At 44.4% G+C, this 26,951-nt stretch overlaps 1 long non-coding RNA gene across 1 annotated transcript; it reads left to right on the top strand.

Annotated features, from left to right (window-relative positions):
• On the top strand, positions 1-26,951 carry LOC137655654 (uncharacterized). The gene is made up of 3 exons (XR_011046849.1): positions 1-106; positions 13,720-13,859; positions 24,953-26,951. It is a non-coding gene; the product is annotated as an uncharacterized lncRNA (long non-coding RNA).

Genomic DNA, 26,951 nt, shown 5'->3' with positions numbered 1-26,951 from the left:
CTGGTCATTGCTACACGTGTCACGGTGTGTTAGAGGAAAGCCAAAAGAAGAAGTAGTTGTTGTGTCTAACGTTTCCTGTAATTTAACGTCCCACATTTACCAAAAGGTTGGTACCGTCAATTAAGGTACCAGGTGAGGTATATTGAAGTGTCTTTAGTGTTATTTTCAAATTGAAAATGTAGATATGTATTTTGCAATGATGTCTGGCCTACTCCATTTGGAGTCGTCATTCGTAGGGTAAGGCATTTTAAAAATGGCGTAACTTTACAGTTGCAAATCCTACGCATTGTGCTATTCCAAGTCCTATATGTAATGTAGATTAGTTTTAATAGGCTATAGAACTGTGAAACAATCTAGGGGCCTCTGGTTTAGACGTTTCTACAATGTTTTTCCTTGTGATTTTTTTTTCAAATTATTAAATGAAATTATGGCTGCTAGGATACAAAAGAATTTTGACTAAATATCAATTGTAAGGTACCTATACTCGGAAGAGTCGACAGGCCACAATTATCACTTATTGACATCTTATTCTTTCATCTGTTAATATGGTACACTCACTTTGGAGCCTGTGTATATCAGCGGCCAGTTCCTCGTGTTCATTAAAAATGGACATCAACTAGCCTAAATTTCCCCCCCTAACCTAACCTACAAGCAATGCCCTTACCTAATTGCCTAACTTGCTAATGCCCCCCTGCGAATTCCCTTACACTGCTGTATTCTAAGTTGGACATAATACATACAGATGGCTGCTATCATACGCTCCCTCAATTTCCAGTGAAAATGCAATGTGTTATAAGAAATGGATGTGTTATCTAGGTTTGCCCTTTTTTCTCTATGGCTAATGGGGCCTGGAGCGGTAAATTTTTACTATGACTTACCAGTGCCTAGGGGCCAGAAAATATGTTTTACCAGTAGATTTTGATGTGTTTTGCACGAATTTCACCTTCATTTTTTGCGGAAATCACCCGTTTTTATCCCACACCCTAAATGGTGTGTGACAAAAACTGTGTATTTTTGACAAATATGAAGGTGAAATTCCTGCAAAACACATCAAAATCAACTAGAAAAACATATTTTCTTGCCATTGATAACTAAAGAAACCAACCTAACCTAACCTAACCTAACCTGTCACTGCCCCTAACCTAGGCTGTCACTGCCCCTAACCTAGGCGGTCACTGCCCCTAACCTAGGCGGTCACTGCCCCTAACCTAAGCGGTCACTGTGCCTAACCTAGCTCGTCACAGGAAAAAATTATGTATTTACCTTATGAGTCTGAATCAGAGTCCGATACTGGGTTATCTGCTTCAGGTTGTTCAGCAATGAGTCGTGCACGGTCACCATGTGGTCTGTAAAGCTGACCAACTTGCAGCCAAAAATGATGGTAACACTGATCGTGATTGTAACGTGAAATAAATAAATATCTGGCCAAATATTGTTCCAGATATTCAGATCGATTCCCCGGTCGTTTGGACCACTCCTTGACGTCTCTCCAAAGTCTTTCAATGTTTTGCGTGTGCACACTTGGGTCTGTCCCTTGGACAAACTCCTCACTATGGTTTATCACTTTGTGGGTATATCCCTCATTTCCTACATTTCGATACGCTGCCCAACCATCACTAATTACAATAGAGCCTGGCAAGATATACTTTTTAATTAATGGGATAAGGGTCTCAGCACTTCTGTCTTGCCCTTCGTGATGTAACGGAATGATAAATTTTTTTTTGGACAAACGCTCAATTCCTCCAAACAACCACACTTGATTTAATTGTCTACCACGATTATATTTTCTACGTACAATTAGTGTTTCGTCAATTTCCACGACGATGTCTTGACCACCCACCGGGGATTGTTCTGAAAACCACTTTTCGGTTACTTCCGAACAAAAGCTTCGCCAATCCACACTTGTTCTGCTCGATCAATGTAAACAGTCTATGATGGTAGAGTGATTCCAATGTTTGCTTAGAAAATGATTCACAAAAAGAGCCACTTCCCAAGGTTTCACATGTGCATTATCTAAGAATGTACCCTTGAACAAAGAAACGGTGTATGTACACTGAACTAGCTTTTTTCTTGGGAGCTTTCCTACGACGTCGACAGAAAAACAGGTGCGTATTACTATTATAACTGCAAAGAATATCACAATGGGGGCACTTCACTGCCACAGGTAAAGCACCGTGTCCTTGTAAAAAAATTATGATTTCGCTGTTTTTCGAATAAAAGGTATTGATACACTTAAAATAGTCAAGACTACAGCCCGCACAACTGACTTCGACGGTTGCCATCGCAAACTAAAATTTGAACTGTAACGAATGTGCAGAAGATTAATGCGCGCCATACCGGAAATGTGTGTGTCTCGCACCCAAAATGCCTCCAAAAAGGGGAAAAAACTAAAAAAAAATAATATAACGTTTTTCTAGGTGCTTCAACGTAAACTAGTACAGAGAAATACGCTAACCCATTTTGGTACAACAAAATATTAAGTAAAATGTTTAAAATACATGCATACAAACATGAAAAACGAGAAGAGAAAAATAAAATGCCTGAGAGGATGCACGAAAAAAATGCTTTTCAACCGCTAACGCTTGTGTCTCGGACCAAAAATGCCTTAGAAAGGGGGGGGAAAAAACCACAATAACGTTTTTCTAAGTGATTTAACGTAAACTAAATAACAAAATAACAAAATATTAATTACAATATGTAAAAGACATGCATACAAATGAAACAAATAAAAAAAATTGGCTGAGGAAAATATTAGTATATATTGGACTACTTACTTATGGGTATGCGAGGGTGCAAAGAGGCTCAGATGACAATATTTGCTGTGGAGTCAACATGTCGAATGACTTGTCCATTTTTTAACAAATATTAAAAATAAGATATTGAATAACTCGTTAATTATGCATTTCCGCCGAAAAGTGCATAGAGGAAAAAGTGACTGAAATGTGTAGCTGATGTTGTTTGTAATGGCAAATATCGCCTATGGCCTGGTAAGTGCTTGTAAAAATTTTCCCCTGGAGCATAATAACGTGTATCGATTTATTTAAAAAGGAGCATCGTTTCTTAAGTTCCTGGTTTTCTATTGAGAGAATGATGGTGGGTTACTGTGCATGTGTTGCTTGCATTCACATTTGAAAGCTTTTTTTTTATGTATGACTAATCAGCTTGCCTTTATAACCCACTAAGAACATCCAATTATTCATGCATAAGCGGGTAATTGTTTTACTAAAGCCCTTGTTCCCCATTCGGCTTTAATTCTACCATAACTACAATTAGAAGGCCTTTTCCACCGGTTTGATTTATTTTGAAATTGTGTAATTTCCGTCATTTTTCATTGATTGCGTTCAGTATACTGTATTGCTTTATGGTAAAATAAAGTTATGTCTATAATAAATACCCACATGATTTAAGTGTGCAGGTCATCCATGTAGGCCTTCCCATTGCCATAACAGGGTCCGTGAAATTGTTTATTTGCCTGTAAAAACTCATCTGAGAAACGTGATATAGAGGATGTGTAATTATAGTACTTAATAAAGACCCCTGGAGTAGTCGTGGGCAGCAAATTCATGAGAAAAATTATAGAATACGGAGCTAAATTTCTAGTAGAAAAATAAATTGCTACAATACATAGTGCTTTCATCAAATTCAACCTTTATATCCACTGCAAATAAATTTTTCTCCTGTTATCCTGACCCCCTCTTTCCGACGGACACAGGTGGGAGTCAGGGACTTTAGGTGGGTGAAAACGGTTAAGAATGTGATTATTCAACACTCGAGATTCGTTAAAGGTCACAGAACCTAACCTAACCTAGTAGTTCTCAGGTCAAAAACCTAGCTGGGGTTAACCCTCCTTGACACCCCCCCACCTCTCAGGGCACAAACCTACCCAGGTCTAAAGAACGTGTCAGACTTAGATTATACAAGAAAAAAAATAAATATGCCAGAGGATTAGAAATGCCAATATTTTGTTTAAATATTTTGCTGATTTATTATGCATCCCAAAGAATATTGTATAGCAAAGAAAAGGTTAGTTTAACCATTATTTTTTATTTGCAAGTAAATTTTCTCCATGCAAAATCCCTGGTTCCCACTTGGTGGCCCCTATTACCGCCGGTTCCCACGGGGTGGCCCCATTACCATAGCAGTTATTAGGGTATAACATGTCAACTGTTTATATACGACGGAAGTAAATTCAATTTTCTAAGAAAACTGGAGATTTTTTTATATAAAACTGCATTCCTTTATTAGTTAAGCTTTTTCCGTGTATTTCTATAATACTACCGTGCATCCTGACATGGCCTGCCATAAGCTAGCCAACAACATGTATATATTACATCCAAAATCATAGTCCAAACAAAATTTAAAGCAGCCCTTTTGAAGCATTACTGTTGAATGCATCCTATTCTACTTTCCCACCTATTTAAATTACAGGTATGAGTACCAACCTTAACCTAACCTAGGATGCAGAATCCTTACCTTGCCAGATTTGAGACACCGCTGCCCCTCCTAATGTGACTTACAGCGCTGTAGAAAGTAACAAATTATGAAGATATATCCCATCTTGAAAGGCTTTGCTGTAGATATAATCTAATTATGGAGGTACACTATATCCTAACTTAACCTACTGCACATCACATTCCTCTTTAAAACAGTTTTCAAACTTTTACTGTACAATGCTAAGTTTTGTTATATAAAGAATTACACAGCTTGGTGCATCAAAACTTTACCTAGGCACGATTAAAAATTTACAAAATTACTTAACTATAATAGTTGAATATCTTGTTGAAGCTGAACTTGCTTATAATTAGTACTGTAGTAGATATCTGACTGTTTTGGCATATTTTTCTCTTAACTAAGAGGCAAGAGAATAATAACTTGCATATAAAGCAACACAAATGTGTAAAGAGCTTATGTGATAGATATTTTAATTTATAGCAAAACTGGAACTCTAAGAAATAATACGAGTGCTGGCTATTGTTGACATTTTACTCAGTTGATATGTGAAACTTTGAATACTAGCAAAACTGAAATTCCATATGAGAAATGGACAAGTATGGTTAAAAGGGTCTGGGGTATAATAACTTCTGTATCGGTCAATGAAAATGTAGAGTCTGTTTCTCACTCTGTCCATCCTTTGCATTTGGGAGTCTTTTGCTTTATTGCGAGTTATTGTGCATGCGTTGGTTTGAATCAGTTTGGGGAGCTTTGTGTATTTACGATGTATCTTTGAGCTTTTATTTTCTATAACCAATTCATCACACCTTATTGCTCCAATGCTTAACCCACACAAGACCATTGTAGTTTGCCCCTCTGAGGTTGTGATCTTAACAATGATGGCCCGGTGGGCACCCTCGTAAGATGTGTTCCATTGTTTGTAGTGTTGCCCCACATGGAACTACAGGGTTTGTAGCAAATACCCATTTGTGTTATCAACAGTTTTGCCTATTTTTACCCTTAACTAGTTACCCATTCCTTCCCGATGATGGCTGTTTCGCTGGGCAGGCCTGCGTTTTGGGTTGGGCAGCACCTCATTGGATGGCCATCCGTTAACTTTCCCACCTTCTCTAGCCTCTGAACAGCTTCCTAAATTATTGCTAGTTCATCTACCGTTTCAAAGCTTTTGCGTGATTTCAGTCTGCAGTCATTTCACAAATGATAGCTTTTCAAAGATAATGTTAATTTTTGTGCTTATTGGTACATACAGTTAAATGTAGGAATATTAATTAATGGAATAAAACACAATTAACACTACTTTGTTCCGTAACCGAAATACAAACCATGCTATTTAATATGGGTATTACTTTCGTCATAGCTGAAATGACGAGCCATTAGAATTCTAACGAGGATTTACTACCCCCTCGCTAGTTAGGGAGGGGTAGCTAGCTACCCCTCCCCCCCTCACACACCTGTGACTAGCTCACTTTGCTTTTGGCTCGGGTGATGAACAGACGGGTCTGCTCTCACCCTCGCTTATTGACAGCCTTTGATCTTGTTTTGCTTTTTGTTTTCAGTGTGCTTGGAAGTTGGCCTCTTCTATGCCGAAGTGTTCTGGATTACCGTACCGCCCTTGTTCTACATGTATGTCGCGGTCGAAACGGACCCTCACACCTTATGTCCTTTTTGCAGGGGCCAACGGTGTGACAGAGATAAAGTGTGTAGTGAGTGGTCTACCTCCCAGTGGGAGAGGTTTACCTGGCGCCGGAAGAAGAAGTCCAAACGGGATATTTCTTCTTCAAGGGTTTCCTTGAAGAAGGAAATTTCCAAGGACTCTTCATCCGTAGCCCGAACCTCCTCCGAAGCTCCCACTCGATCGGTCTCTCCCGAGAGGCCGTCGAGTGGTAGCGTAGGCTGTACTTATGTTGACCGACGACCGACCTCGGGGTTCGGGAGAGGGAGTATAGGCAGCTCCTCCTCCCCCGGGGGAGGATATTTCTGATAACAATGTTGCTAATGATGATTTGTTACAGCTTTGGGCTTCCTTGGGGTTTAAGGGTTCGCCCTCCAAGGAAGCCCTGTTTGATATAATCAGGTTGGGGGCTGCTGTCAAAGAGTCGCCGGCGGTAGCAGAGGTTGATCCTCTTGTCTATTGTCGACGTTGTTGTGGCAGGGGCTTCTGAGGTGTTAGGTCAAACCCCTGCTTTGGTTCCTGATGCAGCTGAAGGCTTAGTTCCCCCCTCTGAACATCCTTCGAGGGAGGAGATAAGTCCAACGGTCTCTTCTGCGGGTGATTCTTCCCCTCGGGGGAGTTCACTGACAGAGACTCCCCTTCTGAGGACTGATGATGGTCTGCCTGCCGCCCCCAGAGAACGTCCTTCCTCTTCGCCGTAGAGGCCTTCCTTCTCCCCACATGGGAGTTAGGAGGCGCCTCTTCGGTTCTTCACCTTCGCAGTTCCCCGCAGAGGATCCTCCCCGCTGTGCACTACCATTGCAGTTGCATCCCTGGACCTCTCTGCTGATCGTTCACGATCTCCTTCGCCTGCCAGACCCTCGGACCTGTCAACTCCATTCCTGGCTGCTGACACGCTGTGGGCGCCCACGCACCCCGTTATCCAACAGGCTTCAGTCCCTTAGGGGCAAAAGGGGCTTTCTCACATTGTGAGTAAGTCCCTTAAGCGCCAGGTATCTCCCGCGCGCGCGCAATTGCGCACAACTGCTCGCCTGCTGTGAAGTCTTCTCTCCGTAGACCTTCACCTTCAGAGACAACGCCCCAGCGACCTCCTGCAGCTGAGACTTCGCGCCAGCGCTCTCCTTCACCAGCGCGCTCCTGCTCGCCAGCGATCTTCTCCTCGCCAGTGCACAACTGCGCGCCCACGATCTCCTGCTCGCCAGCGTTCGCTTCCACGCCCATGATCTCCGGATCTGGGCGCATGAGGGAAGAACCTTGCTTCTCCTTCCCTTCAGCGATCTCCTACGCGCCGTCGGACCTAGCCTGCTCGTCAGCCATCGCCTATGCGACATCGCGCGTAGTCACCAGTTCCTGCTGTGCGCCCTCCTGCGCGCCCACGCGCTAGTGGTAATTCCCCTGCGCGTGCGCATTCTCCTAGAGCCCGTCGAGATCCTGCGCGCGTGAACAATCACCTCCGCGGTCGCAAGCGCTTGCACACCCTTCTGCGCTTCCTCTTCCTGAACCAGATGGCGCAGCTGTGCGCCACCGATCTCCTGATCGCCCGCGTGCTCCATCGCCTGTGCGCCTTCGCTCGCCAACGCGCCCACTCGCCTTCTCATAGATCGCCTGTGCGCAGTCGCTTGCCTACGCGCCCCGCACACCGTTGCTCTCCTGCACGCCAACGCTCACCCGAGCGCGAACCATGCAAGATCCTATCATGCGAGCGCCAGCGCGAACCCAGGGCGATTCCCATAGGGAGGCACAACGCGAGCCACAGTGCAAGCGTACAGGAACGAGAGCTGCCAGGGCGTCATCCTCATGTTTCCCCCCCCCCCCCCGCCCCCCGCAAGCGCAGACCAGCGCGTTCTCAGGAGGGGGGGAAGTGTTCAGATAGGTCCGGGAACCAACCATCTTCTTCTCTTTCTTTTCAGGCAGACCCAGTTGTCGTTTCTACTCCGAAGGATCACCCGATCCCCTTCCCTCCAGAGGGAGTCTCTGACGTCGTGCAGCTGTCAGTAAGCAGTCATGGTTCGGGTCCCTCATCAGAGCTGTCGTGCAGGCTGTCAAACCTGCCATCGCTGAGATGGGCCTCAAATCAATGGCGGCTCCCACCCCACTGAAGAGGAAGAGAGGAGTAGAAGTCGTGGTGACTTCTCCAAGGGTCAAGCTGGCTCCTCGGACATCCTTGAGGAAGGCTCCCTCCCCCCCAAGACTTTCTCTCCTTCTCCTGTGGACGAGGATTTTCCGTCCTTGGGAATCTTCCGAGGTGAGGCGTTCTCCCATCCCACCAATGGGAGAAACCCCGCCTCGCGCAGGGGAATCGTCCTGGGTTGTGGGGGAGAAGAGCCTTCAGACGTCGTCGTTGGAGTCCTGTATTCCTCCCAGGAGGGAACCTAAGGACTCCAAGACAGTCCCCAAGTCATCCTCAAGAATTCGCCCTGAGCAAACAAGACCCGCAGAGAATGTCCACGTGTCCCCCCAAGAAGAGCCTTTGGGAACGGGAGACTTTGCTGCCAGTTCTCCAGGAGGGGAGCCACAGGAGTCAGAGCATGCCTTCTGGCAGGTTCTGACCCTGATGAGGCATATCAACAGTTTTCCTGATCCTGAGATTCCTCCTCGAGAGGGCAAGGACACAGTCCAGGACAGTGTCTTTGGCACTTAGTAACCTGCTAAGGCCAGTACAGCTTTGCCCTGGTCCCAAGGGGTGAAGAGTGCCAGGGACAAGGTTGAGGGCCAGCTCTCCGAGCTCGCCTCCTCCAGCCGTTCCACTGCTGGCAACAAGCTCCTCCCTCCTCCTCGTATCAACCAGAGGAGGTACTTTGAGATCATGGAGGAGCCTTGTTTAGCTCTTCCCTTGCATCACTCTGTGGAAGAGCTTACCAAGGGAGTCCCTCTTGAGAGAGAGACTAGCCGGCAAGTGACTCTCTCGGCGACAGAGATCCTAAGCCAGGAGAAGGTTGTGAAGTGTTTCATACAGGCTACTTCGTGGCTGGACATCTGGCTGGGGTCTCTTGGCATCCTATTGAGATCCGAAAACCTGTCTAAGGAGAGCACCAGGAAGGCCCTGGAGAACTTCCTCCTCTCGGGCACCTGCACCATTGAGTTTCTGGCCCACCAAGTCTTGAACTTGTTGGCCAATTCGATCCTGAAACGACGTTATGCGGTGGCAGAGAGGTGCTACGCGAAGGTCCCAACCGTCGAGGTCAGCAGGCTCAGACATTCTTCTATTTTGGGGAAGAATTTGTTTGAGCCTAAAGATGTGGAACAGGAAGCCGGGAGGTGGAGGAAGTCATACCAGGACTCCCTCCTTCATAGGGCTCTTACATCGAAGCCCTATAAACCTCTGGCACCTCATCAACCTCGTCCGTCCAAGATGACGAAACCGGCTGTGGCAGCAAAGACAACGGTGTCGAAGCCCTTTCCTGTCAAAAATAAGAAAGGCAAAACGTCCTCCAGGGGAGGCAAGAATCCTAGAGGGAGTGGCCGAGGCCGCAAACGCTAGGATTGGCAATCCCCCAGCATGTCCACTAGTGGGGGGATGCCTTCAAAGTTGCGCAGACAGGTGGCAGCAACTCGCGGCCGATTCCTGGACGATTTCCGTAATCAGTCAGGGATATCGCGTCCCGTTCATAACATCTCTACCTCCCCTGACAGCGGATCCAGTGTCGTTGAGCTCCTTTGCCATGGGATCGGCAAGGGGCCAAGCCCTACGGGCAGAAGTCGAGACCATGTTAAAGAAGGGCGCTCTCCAGGAGGTCGTCAACGGTTCCCCAGGCTTCTTCAGTCGACTTTTTCTTGTAAAGAAGGCGTCTGGAGGCTGGAGACCAGTCATCGATCTCTCAGCCCTGGACAGGTTTGTCAAACAAACCCCATTCAGCATGGAGACAGCGTACACGGTCAGACTTGCGATGAGACCACAAGACTTCATGTGTACACTGGACCTAAAGGACGCGTACTTCCAGATCCCAATCCATCCGTCTTCAAGGAAGTACTTAAGATTCAGCCTAGACAACAAGATCTACCAGTTCAAGGTGCCCCTGATTTCTTCGTGGGCACACAGGATCGGCATCCATCTCCTCCGTTATCTGGACGACTGGCTGATCTTGGCAGACTCGGAGTCGACCCTTCTTCGACACCGAGACAAGCTTCTGGGACTTTGCCAAGATCTAGGGATCATGGTAAATCTCGAAGTCTTCTCTGCTTCCAACTCAGCGACTGGTATATCTAGGCATGATCTTGGACACCAATCTCCACAAAGCCTTCCCATCAGACGACAGGATAGCAAGGCTGAGGAGGGTTGCAGATCCTTTCCACAGACGTGAAGAACTCCCAGGCCAATCGTGGTTACGTCGCCTTGGTCACCTTTCTTCAGTAGCCCGTCTTAGTTCCAAATGGTCGCCTCAGGGTGAGATCCCTGCAATGGCGACTGAAGTCCCGGTGAAATCAAGGACACAATTCCCTGGACGTCTTGGTTCCTATGGGTCCTGCTGAATGGAAGGACCTTCAATGGTGGGTGACAGACGAGAACCTACGAAAGGGAGTGGATCGTCTCGTCCTTCCCCCGGATTTGATGCTGTTCTCGGACGCCTCAAAAAAAGGGTAGGGGGCCCCATGTTCTGAACCACAGGACCTCAGGCTTCAGAATCAGAAAAGTGCCTCCACATAAACCTGCTAGATATGAAGGCCGTGTATCTGGCACGACAACGCCACGGTAGTGGCTTACATCAACAAGCAGGGAGGTACCTTTTCAGAGCAGCTATCCCATCTTGCAGTAGAGATACTGAGATGGACCGAAGTCCACTCAATTCCACTATCAGCTCGCTTCATTCCAGGAAGGAGGAATGTGCTCGCTGATAGTCTGAGCAGGGCATCTCAGATAGTGAGTACCGAGTGGTCTTTGGATCGTCTAGTAGCCAGCAAAGTCCTGACTTTGTGCGGGTTCCCTAACGGTGGATCTGTTCGCGACAGCCCTGAATTTCAAGCTCCGCTGTACTGCTCCCCAGTCCCGGACCCCAAGGCACTCTGGCAAGATGCCTTCCAACAACGGTGTTACGCCTTTACCCCGTTCTGTCTGATGAGAAGGGTACTCAACAAGACCAGAATATCAGTCAACCATTTGATGACCTTGATAGCTCCGCTTGGCATCACGCAGAGTGGTTCCCGGACCTTCTGCAGCTCCTGACGGAACTCCCGAGAGAACTTCCTCCTCGACACGAGCTACTCAGACAACCATATGCCAACATCTTCCACAAAGCCGTAGCATTGCTGCGGCTTCACGCCTGGAGACTATCCAGCGTCTCCTCACAGAGAGAGGCTTTTTGCAACAAGTTGCTGAAAGGATGTTTCGACACCTGCGAAAGTCATCCGCAGGGGTCTACCAGGCAAAGTGGAGTGTCTTCTGTGGTTGGTGTTGTGGAAGGGGTATCTCTCCACTCGATGCCACTTTACCAGCATTAACGGAGTTTCTCGTGCATTTGCGGGAAGAAATGCGCCTTTCAGTCTCGGCAGTGAAAGGCTATCGCTCAGCCTTAAGTCTTGCCTTCAGGCTCAAAGGAATGGACATTTCCTCTTCGCTGGAACTTTCTCTACTCATACGAAGTTATGAACTTACCTGCCCTCAGTCGGAAGTGAGACCTCCTCCATGGAACGTGGTTCGAGTCCCCAGGTCTCTTAACCTTTCGAGCCATTACGCCAGGCTTCTGATCGCGACCTGACTTCGAAGACGGTGTTCCTACTAGCTTTGGCCTCGGCCAAGCGAGTCAGCGAACTTCATGGTCTCTCGTATGACATCGCCCATTCAAGGGGATGGGGGGAGGTAACGTTCAAATTTTTCCCTGAGTTTGTTGCTAAGACTCAAAATCCAGGATTGCCGGACCCTCGGTTTGACTTTTTCCGGATTTCGAGTCTCCGTTCTGTAACAGATGACCCAGACCATCTACTGTGCCCAGAAAGGAGTCTGAGGCTCTATCTTAAGTAAACAGCTGCAATTCGTCCTCGGGTACAAGCATTGTTTGTGAGCACGGGAAGGACGAAGAGGAGGGTCACTAAGAATACAATCTCAGCGTGGATTCGCAGGGTTATCCATCATCCCCCTGAATCACTACCCTCCTCCTTCACGTCGCCCTAGAGCACATGATGTCAGAGGCATTGCTACGTCCCTGGCATTCAAGAAGAATTACTCAGTGACGCAGGTTTTACAAGTAGGGGTTTGGAAGCGTCAAACGACCTTCACAGCCCACTACCTGCAAGACGTGACCCACAGGAGGCTCGATACGTTCTCTATCGGCCCTGTGGTGGCTGCACAACAGCTGGTTAAAACCTCAGGCTCCTTAATGGACAAGTAACTATTTAATCAAACTTGCCCACCAGCGCTGTCCCCCGTAAAGTCGTACCTCTCAGCAAATTGAACTTACCACACAGGTGTGTGAGAGGGGAGGGTAGCAAGCTACCCTCCCTCCCCCCGCTAACTAGTGATGGGGTAGTAAACCCTCGGTAAAATTCTAATGGCTCGTCCTTTCAGCTACGCCGAAAGTAATTACCCATATTAAATAGCTAAGGTTTGTATAGTTAGGAAAAATACAAATTATCTCCGAATTTGTCATTTTCGTGAGCAGCAACAGCATCAAGAGGAGGGTCAACAAGAATACGTTCTCTAAATGGATTCAACAGGTCGTAGATTGGGCCTTCAATCCGGACTTTCCTCCCCAATATCATAGACCCAGAGTTCATGATGGCGGTGCCATGAGTATGTTGTTAGCATTTAAAAAACTAGTCTACTGTATTCTTGTGGCGCAGGCATTTCAAGTAGATTTTGGAAACGTCCGATGACCTTCACAGCCCACTACCTGCAAGATGTAACCCTCTTGTGGAACTCTGCAAGCTGTCTTCCTGTCAGCCAGTAAATACCGTATCATTTGTGTATCCTAAAATATGGGATGTAGTGGTTACGTCCCCGTCCTCCCAGTGAGGGGCATTTTCAAGCAATGGCTGGGTTAAGTGAGCAGTGTTTTCCACTCCAAGAATCCTTACCTGATCAAGTCACAGTGCGTAGTTCTTGTGCATATACTGATTGTCCAGGCCATCAGCTCTCGCACATATGCAAGAGTTAGCGAGGTGTTCGGGTGCCTCTATTAAGCTTGCGCAAAGCACAGTCACACTCCGGGTCAAGTTACCAGCCAGTTAGTTAGGTCTTTCACTTGCCTAAGGGAGAGTCTTCATAGTATAGTGAAATGGTTTGTATCCTATTAGGCATTGAACCAAATTTGGAAGTAATTTGTATTTTTCCTAACTACAAAGCTTGAACCCTCTACTCATACTGGCCTGCCATCACTGGGGTTTGTGAGAGCTGGGTGGCTAGTCTACCCCCCTCTGATTAGTAGTAGTGGCTTGTTATATCACAAAAATGATTTATGACTAGTTTCAGCTTCACTGAAGAAATATATCCAGAGTAAGAGTTTAAGGTTTGTATAATTTGGAAAAATACAAATTGCTTCCAAATTTGTCATTTTGTTCAATATTTACCTCTGTCTTTATTCACCAGGTAAAAGTTATTATTTTATGTATTGTAAGTTTCGTTTTTTTTCGATAAGTAAACTAAAATGTGTTTATTTCACCAGCACAAGAGGTGCGAGTGGTTGCATTACTGTATTTCCTGCCTCAGGCCGCCAAGTTGTGCCCCCACCCATCTATGCCAGGGTCAGTCACAGTGCTCCCACCATTAATGCAGGACTTAAAACCTTCAACCTCCCTAGCTTTGGTAAGCATTTTTGTAAATATGTAAAGAATTCAGGGGTATTGGGTCCAGCATGACTATATATGTGTGTATAGAAATGTGATAAGTTTCCTTTTCAGTGTTTGTGCTGTGTGTGTGATACATATACGACGAAAATTGCGTACATAAGCAAGGCCAGCACAGTTCCACTTTGTGGGGAACGACCTCTCCTCTCTGGTCCACATGTCTTCCCGTCGGCATATAACCGTTAACTCGGCCGCTGCAGGGGAATCGTCATCGCCTGGACCCTCTTTATTCAACTATTGTCTTCACCTTTTCCTTTTTCCTACAGGAAATATGGATTCCTGAGCGAAGGGAAGGTGGCCTTTCAATGATTGACTATGGTCTTTCTTTTCTCGAGGTCGTTCACCTTTACAACAACAGTGTACTATTGGGGAAGCGCCTTTCCCGTGTGTGGGTTAGGTTGCTCTTCCGATTGTTTGTCGCCATTATTTTTAGTGAAAATATAATTGTATTTTAACTTTTCAGCTTTCTCCGTGGGGAACCCTTCCCTTCGTAGGGTCAGTGGTTCTCACTATTAAATAATTGTAATTCTGTTTTTATTACAGTTACTCCGCTCCCCCCTTCTCCCGTGGATGTTGACTGAGGAAGGAAGGGCGCAATACTTACTTTTGTTGTTCCCTCGGGGTTCCTCTTCGGAGTTCCTCCCTGGGGAATTTGTTAAGTAATTATTTTGTCAGCGCAATACTTACTTTAGGTAGTTCCCTCGGGGTTCCTCTTCGGAGTTCCTCCCTAGGGAATTTCTGTTAAATAATTTTTTTTTTCCCAGCCAACTATGTAGTTTTTCTTCGTTCGACTAAGAGTGCCGATGAAGCAGAGCTGTTCTGTTCATGCGTGGGGAATCTGCTGTCACTGCCGTCCCTCAGAGGACGTCTTCATGGGCGTCATCCCTTCTCTTACAAGTACTCCTGTGACAACATGACCAGCACTTCAGATCATCTTAGAACGCTAAAGTAGGTTTGCCTCCAGGGGTTGGACAACTTCCCTTCCGAGGGAAGTTTCCTCCCCAGGTGTGAGGTTGTTTCTCCCTTCAGAGGGAGAACTTCCTACATCTTAATAAATTCATCGTCTCTGACTGCTGCTGCTGCCTTCGGCCAGACTTTCTCCCCCCCCCCCCCCCCCCCCTTGCTGAGTTTCTCTTCCTTCAGGGGCGGAGAACGTCTCTTCTACGAAGTGCTTAGTTAAAGGTCAGCTTGCTGATCCAACGGCCCTCAATCGGCGTCTTCTAGTCTCTTCTATGAAGTGTTCAACTCTCTCGTTCGCGAGAGGGGCCATTCATAGAGACTCCTCTTCGGAGGATCGCTACTGATAAAGGTAAGCTTGCTGATCCAGCGGCCCTCAATGGGCGTCATCATGGTCGTCTTCAAGTCTCTTCTACGAAGTGTTCACCTCTCGTTCGCGAGAGGGGCCACTCATAGACACACCTCTTCGGAGGATCAAGCATACTTAGCAGCGCAGGAGACCTACCGATCTACCAGCGCAACCTTGTGCTGCATTTAGTCCTTTGGACTTCGGTCCTGGACTCTAACGTGGACCTTTTTACGGTCCCCACTGGTGGATGCTCGCCCTTCTAAAGGGCACATCCCAGTTCCTGATCGTCCTGCCAGCTGACCTACTGATCTACCAGCGCAACCTTGCACTGCAACGTAGTCCTTTGGACTTTGGTCCTGGACTTTAACGCCGACCTTTTTACGGTCCCCATCGGTGGATGGTCACCCATTCGAAGGGCACATCCCAGTTCCTGATGGTCCTGCCACTGGTCGTCCTGCTAGCTGACCTGCCAACCTACTAGCGCTACCTTCGCGAGCGCGCCCCAACAATCTCCCGTGCACGCCCTCCGACAGTCTTCCGTGCCCGCGCGCCCTCCGACAGTCTTCCGTGCCTGCGCGCCCTCCGACAGTCTTCCGTGCGCGCGCGCCCTCCGACAGTCATCCGTGCGCGCGCGCCCTCCGACAGTCATCCGTGCGCGCACGCCCTCCGACAGTCTTCCGTGCGCGCGCGCCCTCCGACAGTCATCCGTGCACGCGCGCCCTCCGACAGTCTTCCGTGCGCGCGCGCCCTCCGACAATCTTCCGTGAGCGGGCGCCCTCCGACAGTTGCGCGCGCGCCCTTCGACAATCTTCCGTGCGCGCGCCCCCTCCGACAATCTTCCGTGCGCGCGCGCCCTCCGACAATCTTCCGTGAGCGGGCGCCCTCCGACAGTTGCGCGAGCGCCCTCTGACAGTCACCCGTGCGCGCGGCCCCCCCGACTGTCTGCCGTGAGCGGGCGCCCTCTGACAGTTCCGCGCGCATGTGCCGATGGTCCCCTGCGTGTGCGCCAATAGTCTTCCGCGCCAACAGTGTTCCGCCCGCGCACCAACTGTCTTGCGTGCGTGAGCGCGATGCTATTATGCGCGCTCGCGCCAGCAGTCTACCGCGCATGCCAATGGCCTTCCGCGTGTGCCTGCGCCAAGAGTATTCCACGTGCGGGCATCAAAGGTCTCCCGCGTGAGCACCCATTGGCCTTCTGGGCGCACGCGCGGCAATACTTTTGCGCTCAAATGATCTTGCGCGCACGCAGCCTTTTGCGCGCCTACAGTCTTCTGTGCCCGGGCGCTGATGGTCTTCCGCACGCGCTCGCCAGCAGTCTCCACATACTACTCACGCCAATGCACCCGCCCTTGCACAACCAGTCACGCTTCGGCGCATTCTAGGGAGAATGCACAAAACTACACAGTGCCTTACTGCGCCCCAGCGCTCTTCCGCACTTTCCTGCGCAGTTACGGTCTCAGATCCAATGCGCCAGCTCTTGCCAAAGAGTCAGTGCTCGCAGATCCAATGCACCAGCTCTTGTCTAAGAGCCAGTACTTGCCTACTCTCCAGGTAGAAATTAAGCCCCAGCATCATCCTGTGTGCCATTGCAATAGGCAGTAAAAAGGAATAAAACTTTTTGGACAGGTCACCATTGCCCCATTCCTCCTCGCAGACACACAAACATAGCCACTGGGAAAGTGGAATAAGGCTTCATAGGAAGATTCAAGATCCTGAAGATTCCATCCTACAAGGGGAATCGAAACGGGGAATCCTTGGTCAGGTCACCATTGCCCCATTCCTCCCAGCAGACACACAAACATTGCCACTGGGAAAGTGGAATAAGGCTTCACAAGGATTTAAGATCCTGAAGATTCCATTCTACAAGGGGAATCCTTGGTCCCTGTCTCTTCTGAAGTTTCTTTTTTTGCTTGACAGACCACCGTCAGCAAACGGGAAAGCAACAACAGTCTGATCTCTAGATCATTATTTGCTGATGGCTAGTTCACATTTTACTGATCGCTAGGTCGCCGATCACCAGATCGCCAATTGCTAGCTCAATGCTGATCTTTGACCTCTAGTTTTTCCAATGACTAACGATCTCCAATTGCTAGCGTTCCCAATCATCGATTGCTAGTCAATAACCACTCATCAGCTTGCTGATCACTAGATCACTGATGGGCAGCTCATTTTTCTTCGATCATTGAACTCAGCTCGCTGATCTCTGACAGCCCACCCTTCAGCTTGCTCATCTCTGACCAACCAGGTGGGACCATAATCAGCTTGCTGATCTCTAACTCGCCATCGGCTCACAGACCACCAATTCCTCTGTCATCGGCAATTTGCCAGCAGTTTTTGACTCAAACTTACTAGTCAACTGCTTACTGTAGTTCCTAGATCAGGAGGTATACAACATACTTCTAACTACTGGTCGTTCGCCATCACACTAAAGTGATTGGCAAACGTTTGACAACCCTCATCAACGACTTGTCAACAGGGAACTGCATGCGAGCACACTCCAACTGCACAGTAACCACGATACCCAACGGTTAACCATTGATTAACATTCGCCAGATTGATTCTATTCTAAGGAATAGCATCAATCCCATCAGGGTGCAGGGTAGGGCTAAGCATTGCCTTCCTTCTGTTAGTTAAAGGCATTCTCTCTTGAGAAGAATTCTTACACTGGGTATCGCGCCTGATCCTTTACGACACGAGTCAAGACTCCAGCGTCGACAATCTTCCATGCAAAAGGATTCGCAAGGAGCTGTCCCTTTGGGTCGATGTCCACACCATGTTGTAGTTCGAACAAGGACCAAGACCTCAGGTCTTCATTTGCACACTGGACCTAAAGGACACTTACTCCCAAGTTCGAACCATCCATCTAGGAAGGTTAGAAGATTCAGTCTAGACAAACAAGAAACACCAGTTACAGGCACTGTGCTTCGGTCTTTCCACTACACCCATCCTGGTCTCACAGGATCGGCTTCTGTCTCCTCTGTCTCGGGATGACTGACTGACCTTAGCAGACTCGGTGGCAACCTTGCATTAACACCGGAACTTCTGAAGTCTTTTTACCAAGATCCAGTGATCAGGGTAGACCTACGGAAGTCTTCCCTACTTCCCTCCCAGGAGACTAGTGTATCTGGGAATGATTCTAGACACTAATCTCCACAAAACCTCGAAACGAGAACGACTCCCATTCCAAGAGACTTCGAGTCGAAAAAAGAAGAGAGGAGGGACCATAGTGCTGCATCACACAACCTCAGCCCTCTGGTCAAAGCCCGGAAGTACCTTCTCTTAAATCTGTTGAGAGATGAAGGTCAACTTTCCGGTCCTTCAGCGGCATCATCAGTTCCTAACAGGCCACTCAGTGATGTGATGGACGACGCACCACACACCACATAGAGACTCACATCGACAGGCAAGAAGGAACTTGCTCGTAGCCTCTTCTCATCTAACAGTATAAACTCTTAAGATGGGCCAAAGTCTGTTCGGTACCACTATCAGCCCGCTTCATTCCAGACTGGAAGAACGTGCTCGCCGACAATCTGTGCACAGCATCTCAGATAAGGTATACCGAATGGACTTTGGATCGCCATGTAGCCGACAAAGTCCCAACTTTACAAGGTTCTCCAACTAGGGGTCTGTTTTCAATGCTCCTGAATCTCAGGCTGCCGTTGCTCACCAGCCCTAGACCCCAAGGCTTTCTGGCAACAACGGTGAGTACAACAGTGACGTTTACGTCTCTTCCCTTTTTTATCTGGAGAAGGGCACTCAAGAAGGCTAGAACATCGGTCAACCTCTCAAGAACTCTCCTAGCTCCGCTATGGGATTATGCAGAATGGTTTCCAAACCTTTTGCAGCTCCTGATAGTCTCCAAGAGAACCCTCTCCACATCAAAGACAACCCACTTCAACACCTACCACAAGCTATAGCTTTGCTATGATTGTACGCCTGGAGACTACCCAATACCTTTTTGTGAAAAGGTTGTCTAGATATCTGAGGAATTCCTCAGCATCAGTCTACCAGGAATTATAATGTCTTGTGTGGTTGGTGTCATGGGAAAGTGTGTGTCTCCACTCGATACCTCAATTCCAGCTATAGCGGAATCCTCGAGTATATACAAGAGGAAAAGACCCCCTATTCAGTTCCGACAGGTAAAGAGGATCACTCAACCTTGATCCTACACCTTCAAACTGAAAGAAAGGGACACCCTCTCATTGATAGACTTTTCCTAACTCATACAGACTTACAACTTTCCTCAGTCAGATTTGAGACCTTCCTCTTGGAACATGGTTCAAATCTCCGATTCCTAAAGGGACCTCCTTATGTTCCACTTCACCAGGCAACAAATTTTCTCCTAATTTAAGAACACAATGTTCCTACACACTCGGACAGCAACCTTTCGAATCAAGGAACTTCATGGTCTCTCTTTCAACATCTCCCATTATTGAGAAGGGCGAAAGACAAAGTTCTGTTTCGTCCCTGACGCCAGACAGTGTCTCCGGAGGTGACGGATCCTACACAAGTCTCAACTCGGTAACAGACGATCCAAATCATCCGTTACTGTACCCAGGGTAAGGTATGAGACTTTACCTAAAGAAATCGGCAACAGCCCTCCCGGGTCCCTTCTCTTGTCATCAGCACTGGGAGAGAATAGAGGAGGATCACCGAAACATCATTTTGACATGACGACTCACAGTGTCCTTCTTAGCAGATTTCTCTGTGACGCAGGTTTTACAAGAAAGGGTGTGAATGCTCCAGGGGACTTTCACAACCTTTCTCCTGCAAGACGTGACCCACAGGAACTCGATACGATCACTATCGGTCCGGTGGCAGCTGCACAACAGCTGGTTGTATACCTCAAGCTCCTTATTGGACAAGTAGCAGAAGGTTGAGGGCACTGTTACGTGGTTTTAGTCTACGTGAATGAAAAGATTTGACTGGCTCTTATTCTTTTCTTCATCCTACCCTCTCGTGGGGAAAGCAGCATCCTGGGTTCTTTGTATAAGCTGACCTCCAACTACCGCAGGTAAACCATGCTCCCTTGTGTACCTAGTATTAAACTAATACTGTTGCGTCCCTATACCCTGGCGGGGTGGTATTGGGAAGTCTTGGTTACATCAGGTTTTTCCTACATAGACTGAATAACACTGCCTAGACAGTCACAATTCTGTACGTCTCAACACAGCTTGCGTAGGCCGCGGACTTTGCATAGCAAGGTTTAGTGAGGGCAGGGACTCCTTATATTTTTAGTACTAACATACTCAGATAAGGAGCCCCTCGGCAAAGCCAAAAGTCAGATTGTCAGTGACGTCCACCCTTCCTAATGGGTGAGTCACCCCTAAAAAATAGCATGGTTTGTATTCCAGGTACGGAACAAATGACAAATTCGTAGATAATTTGTATTTTTCCTAACTATACAAACCTTAGCTATTTATACAAACTTGCCCGCCATCCATATCCCCCTTGAAGTCCTTCCTCCAAGCAAAGTGACTAAATCACAGGTGTGTGAACGGGAGTGGTAGGAAGCTACCCCCCCTAGCCCAGCTAACTACCGGTGTGGGTAGTTAACCCTCGCTAAATTTTAATGGCTCGTCATTTCAGCTCCGCGTAAGTATAACCCCTAATAAATAGCTAAGGTTTGTATAGTAAGGAAAAATACAAATTATCTACGAATTTGTCATATTTCGGTAATTATGTTGAAAATGCACTCTGTTCAGTATACAGTATAGCTACTGTTGCTCATTCGAAAGCAAGCAAATAGTGATCCCCTGGGATTGCGCGCGCACCACTTCCATATACTGCCACTATGGTCCCCCATAATTGCCTTTATATAGTGATCCAAAAACTCACAAAATGAGTACTTTGCTCCAATAATGATGGTCAAAATTGTATAAAACACAAGATAGTGTATAGGAAAAATATATGGTTCATATAACTGGCTAGAAATTAAAGTATCGTGTATTTACGTTTTCCTCTGTATAACCTATGGGGCTTGGGCATAATAACATGCGTATTACTGTACTTGATTAAAATGTAAACAGCATTTTATTTTCAAACCAGAATCTGATTGTGGGTTACTGCATATGCATTGCTATCATTCGTATTAGGTAGTTTTGTTTGTTGTATGACATAGTCATTAGTTGGCTTTTTTCAACGAATGAAGAACTTCCAAATACTTATGCATAAGATATGATCATGACGATAGTATAAGATTAAAGGTAGAGTGCCTGGCCCCTTTCCTCTCTTCCTTCATCTCTCTTGGGATGAAGCATTTATTTCGTTATTTTCTGCGGTTGATCTTCAAATCTTAGAAGCTGTTCTATACAAGTCAATTATAGAAGTATCTCCTCCATCCTCCTTATAAGGGGGAGGATGGATAGATTATGCCTAATTGGCCATACGTTATGGCATAATATTCTTACAAGGATGCAGATTCTTCTTTGACCATCTGTCAGCAGACAAAAACCTAGTTAAACCCATGAAAATCTATTTTCAAGTGCTAGGAGGTGGTGGGAATCAACACTCTTGCACCTCTTATCAGCTATGAGTGTATTGACATCCTGGGATTTTAAACTAGCCTCTATGGTTATAGAGGCTTCCTCCTTCTTAAGAATGAGTCTTCTATTTCAATCATGAGGGTTTGTGTTCGTATAGGAACAAATCACAGTTTTTAAAAGTAATTTGTATTTTCTTGACCATACAAACCTGAATCCTTTAGGTTTCACTTCAAGCCTCAACCACCCTGCAAGGGGTGAAGGTCAAAGTGGCTACTCTGTGTGTTGGCAATTCCCCGCCACCTGCCAGTAACTACCAACATCTCGTTCTAAATCTGGGATTTACTACAAAATAATCTCCAGGTAATTTCTAAAGGAAGAAAAAATAATTATGAATTTCTGTTCTCAAAAGGAGAACCAAATCTTCTCAATGGAAGTGGTCATTCTATCATCAAATTTTTCTGCAGTATTGAAATACCCTCATGTAAAATATTACAGTACAACAAATATATCTTAAGGTTGTGTTACAATGGTCACTCCATTACATTACATGGGTTCAATAACAATTACTAAGTGTAGATTAAAAAAGCTGAAATCATACTCCTATAGAAGGACTCAGGTTTGTATAGTAAAAAATTTTATTTTTTTTTTTTTAATTTGAGGTATTAGGGAATGATTGGATTACCATTGAAATAAAGTATATTTCCCTGTCAATAGGTTAAAGTATGACTGGCTTGCTCCTGTATGCATTAGGATTTTTAGTCATTGGAATGAATTCAGATTCTAGGTAATGGCTCTGGTTGGGTTTTCACATAATGACTGAAATTAGAACTTGCATGTTTTCAAACTACAGCAGACGTTTCTCATCAAAGGATTAATGTAAGACTAGATTTTAGACTGGCTTCTTAGTTAATTGTATAGGAACTGGTTAAAAGAGTGATTAGAAAAAATACTAGTACCAAGATGTTATTTGGTAAACTTGTTACTTCAGAATCTAGTGTTGCTGTTCTTTGCCTGAACTATGAGAACTCCACAATGGCAGTTAGGCTGTTTTCTTGTGATAATCGTACTTCTAACATCGTTGCCACTCCTCATCGTGTTCATGTAATGATGGTTTCTCATCATGCACAGTCTAATGTTTGTTCCTACAGCAATACAAACCCTTGGCCTTGATACGAGTATGGTTTCAGTGAAACTGGAGACAGGTGTTATAAATTTTGATACTACCACCACCTCAGTGGTATTTACTGTTGGATCGCAGGCAAGCCCCGTTCACCAGACAGGCCACTGGGCTCACGCTTATTCGGCCAGCAGACAGTATAATTTAGATGTACTCCCAGTGACTCTATCTGGCAGTTTAGATTTTTTCCTTTTTCTTTTATTTAATAATTTTCAGGAAAGGTTGCTGTTTTTCCACTTTTTTCAATGTCTTCCTTATCCTTAGAAGACGCTAAGGAAATCACCTAGTTTCCGTCTCTTTAGAGTTCCTAATTCTCTCTGCAAGTGGCCTGTGCGATGCTGTGAAGGCAAGCTTCATGTTCTTCCCTCCGTTGCTGCTGCTTTGCTGGAGCCTTTGCTGCTGCTTCCAGGAGGAGAGCAACAACAGAGAGGAGTTGTGTTCATGTGACTTTGAGAGCGTGTGATACCATCCTCCTGTGAGTGCTGATAGTTGTCTTTTATGGGAAGAAGCATTGGCATGCATGTATAGGAGGTGCCTGGCTACCTAAAATAGGTGTTTGCATATCTATTGCTAGAGCTCAGTTTTGTATCGAGAGTAGTGGTGCTAGGCCCCCTTGCGCTGGATCCTCAAGAGTTAGATCTCCACTCACTGAATCTCCAAGGTAAAGAGGAATTCAGATTTTGGGGAGAGAAAACTGTCCAAACCTGTTAACAATCCCTTACACTTCTCAATAAGAAAAGAAGTATGTAGTTTTTTTGCAGAAATTTGTTAGGCCATGCATTTTTATTTGAAATTTTAACTTTAAAAAATTTTAGTTTAATTTTTATATAAAAGTAATGGCTGCTATAGGTAATTTATTTAGTTTAGTTGTATACTCAGGCAACATCACATACTTCATTAAATCCTTTATTTTACTGATGGCTTTACATAAAAAACATCTTATCCTCCTAATGTCAATAAACAAATCTGTGAAAGATATACTGTACTGCACTTCCAATTCTCTATGAGAATGAAGTAAAAGACTAAGTCATGATTCTATAATATTTTTATTCATTCTCAGGGTTGTAAGATAGATGACTTAACCAAAGCCATTGTGTTTTTTAAATTATTAGATACAGTATATAACATGAAGCTTAAATTCATACAAGGGGAGACTAGTATCTAGGAGCTGTCAATTCTGAGTCATGCCCACTTTTGCAACTTATTCGTTGATGTGAACACACTATAGAAGTCAAATCTTTAAAATAAAAATAATTTGATTAAACAATGATAGGTCAGTCAAGGGACAAAGGTAAAATAGGACAGGCAAAGGTAGATAAAGACAGGATTATGTGAATAATAGATAAGCATGGATAAGGTCCGTTGGTCAATCATTATCAAAAGACATTTCTGTTTTGTTGGTGTTAGTTTATGAAGGATCCATACAATATGCAATGAAAATTTAGTATGCCATTTCTATTAAAAGAATGTTACATTTGCTTGAGAAATTTAGGAAGTTACAGGTCTTTTTCTGTGGAGATTCAAAACACCACAATAAATATTCATTTGCGCAGTACTATACTCTCGTACGAGTACACTAAGAATATACTACTAAAACTGTTACTATGTCATTAAGTCTTATTTTTGCTCAGAATTTTTATACCTTGCTTTATAAATATTTCAAATATTTCTTGAGTATCGTTTGACTAGGTTTCCTCTGTGGTGTAAGATAGAATGTTTTATTCAGGGAATTATTATTTTTTATTGAGTATCTTTTGAAAAAAATCTAAAGGAATAGGGAAGCTCCTGTTAGTTTGGAAATAGCCAGAAGCCAGTCGTTCGATTATTGTAGTGAATATTTCCTTGTTAGGAATTGGGAGGTAATAGTTTCCACTTTACCAGATTACTTTGCTATTGTAAATTTAATTACCATTGTAGTTTTTTGTTCTCTTTTATATGTATTACATTAGAATACTGCATATTCTTTGTAGTTCATCATGCAGAATACTTCACTTAAAATATAGTCTTCATATTAAAGTGGACAGCAAAATGTTTCAATAATACTATTATATTGGTACAATTAACATCTTTTATCTATTTTTCAGACTAAAATCATCAAAAGAAAATGAAATACAGTACTTATTTATAGCCTGCTGCTAAAACAGGATATTAGTACTGAGAAATGTGAGACATCCCTAATAACATCAAGATGAAGATCAGCAGTGAATAATCTAGAATTAATTACAGAAAAATCTCCAAATAATTTCAAAAAGAAAATATCCATTTAATGAATTTCTAATCTCAAAAGAAGAACCAAATCTTCTCAGCCGAAGCGGCCACTCTATCAAACTTGTCTGCAGTATTGAAATACCCTTATGAAAACTATCATTACAGTACAACGAGTATATCTTAGGGTTTGTGTTACAATGGTCACTCTATTTACATCACGTGGGCGTGATGTGGGTTCAATAACAATCACCAACTGAAGACTACAAAACGAATTAGATTACAATAAATAAGTAATATAAATTTTCACAACTATTTTACCCAATTATTTCAATTTTATCAGTGTCTTTTTCTTTGGAAATAGAATTTAATCAATCAAAACTTCAATTTTACAAAGTCTACAGTAGTATGATTTATTATACTGTATCTTAATCTTTACAAAGTCAGCACATATAAAGCTACAGTAATTGTAGTTAGCTTTTAATTCTAGGTATCTTTCTGTTAAAAAATACATTTAATGCCATTTTTTCCAGTACATTCTAAACTGTCAAAATTTAACTTGAAAATTTGGTCCAGATTTACATTTATTAGCTGCTTTGACTTTCTAATTAAAATTCAGATAGCAATTTCATAATTATTATTTGATATTACACAACCACAACCATTCATTTAGTTGCCTGCAAACTTATTTGCATATACTGAATATTAATGGATTCCTATTCCCTCCTGATATAATTAGCCAAAATTATTGTTGGTACTGTACTGTAATGTTAAATTGATTATTGTGTTCTGTATTGTAAATATTAAAAAAAAAAGTTAAGATAACATTGACAACCAATTAAGCAAAAATATTAATGAGGAAGGTCTTCTTCCTTAGAAATTTGCTGCTCATGTTTTAAGTTTTCATTAACAATTTTTAAATCAAATGTCAACTTCCTCTGAGCCTTTTAACATCTAGATCATATCATTTTTAGAATTGTGTACTGTAAACAAGTAATCAATTTAAGCAATTGATTCCAATTCATTCTAAAGTATATTAACTGCATGTGGATATAACCATCAACTAATTTTCTTGACTGACTTCATCTTTTGTCTATGTCTTCCAATTCATCTCTGTCATTTGAGACTGTATCATCCAGTTATTAGCAACTGTCGTTGAATTGTCTTCTGCACGTCTAATCTGTAGTAGGCCTGTGATCTCTTGAAAGGTATAGGCAGATATACTTGAAATAGTAGCTATTGGACAGAAAGTCTCTCTTAATTAGCTAAGTCTCCCCAGTTCAGTTCAATCCCTTTTTTTCCTTGTGGTGAGGGTGGAAAGGATAGCTTATGATGATGATCTAGTAATCAAATTATGTATAGGTAATGGTATTTTAAATAAACTAGAGAAGTAAAAACACTAATTGATGATTTTTTATTTGGTTTCAAAATGAGGCTCATTTCCTTCCCTCTGGTAGTAAAGACCGATATTCTGCTTAACTGAAAATGTCATTAAAGCCCCAGTACTAGAATAATTTTTCATATATTTCACTGAACAAAAGGAGAACCAAGTATGCTCTGCTCTTTACACTTAGATAGGTTTATATGTAGTACTTGCAACTAAACCATTTATTTTGTGTAACGGGAGCAAGGAAAGTCATGAATAGAAACTTTTTGAATATTTATAAAGGGAAGTAATGTAATCAAGGTCTTGTATAATATTGCCAAGCATTAAAAGGCTAACAGCTCTCTCTCTCTCTCTCTCTCTCTCTCTCTCTCTCTCTCTCTCTCTCTCTCTCTCTCTCTCTCTCTCTCTCTCTCTAAAGGTTATATCCACAATAATAAAAAAAAAAATATTCTTGTTTTCAAGTAATATCAGATTGGGTTGGAACTTAATTT

The sequence above is a fragment of the Palaemon carinicauda genome, chromosome 16 (assembly GCF_036898095.1).
Source record: "Palaemon carinicauda isolate YSFRI2023 chromosome 16, ASM3689809v2, whole genome shotgun sequence".
In the NCBI taxonomy this organism is placed as follows: domain Eukaryota; kingdom Metazoa; phylum Arthropoda; class Malacostraca; order Decapoda; family Palaemonidae; genus Palaemon; species Palaemon carinicauda.
The sequence above is the reverse complement of the archived record's forward strand: the minus strand, read 5'-3'. Positions and strand labels throughout refer to the sequence as shown.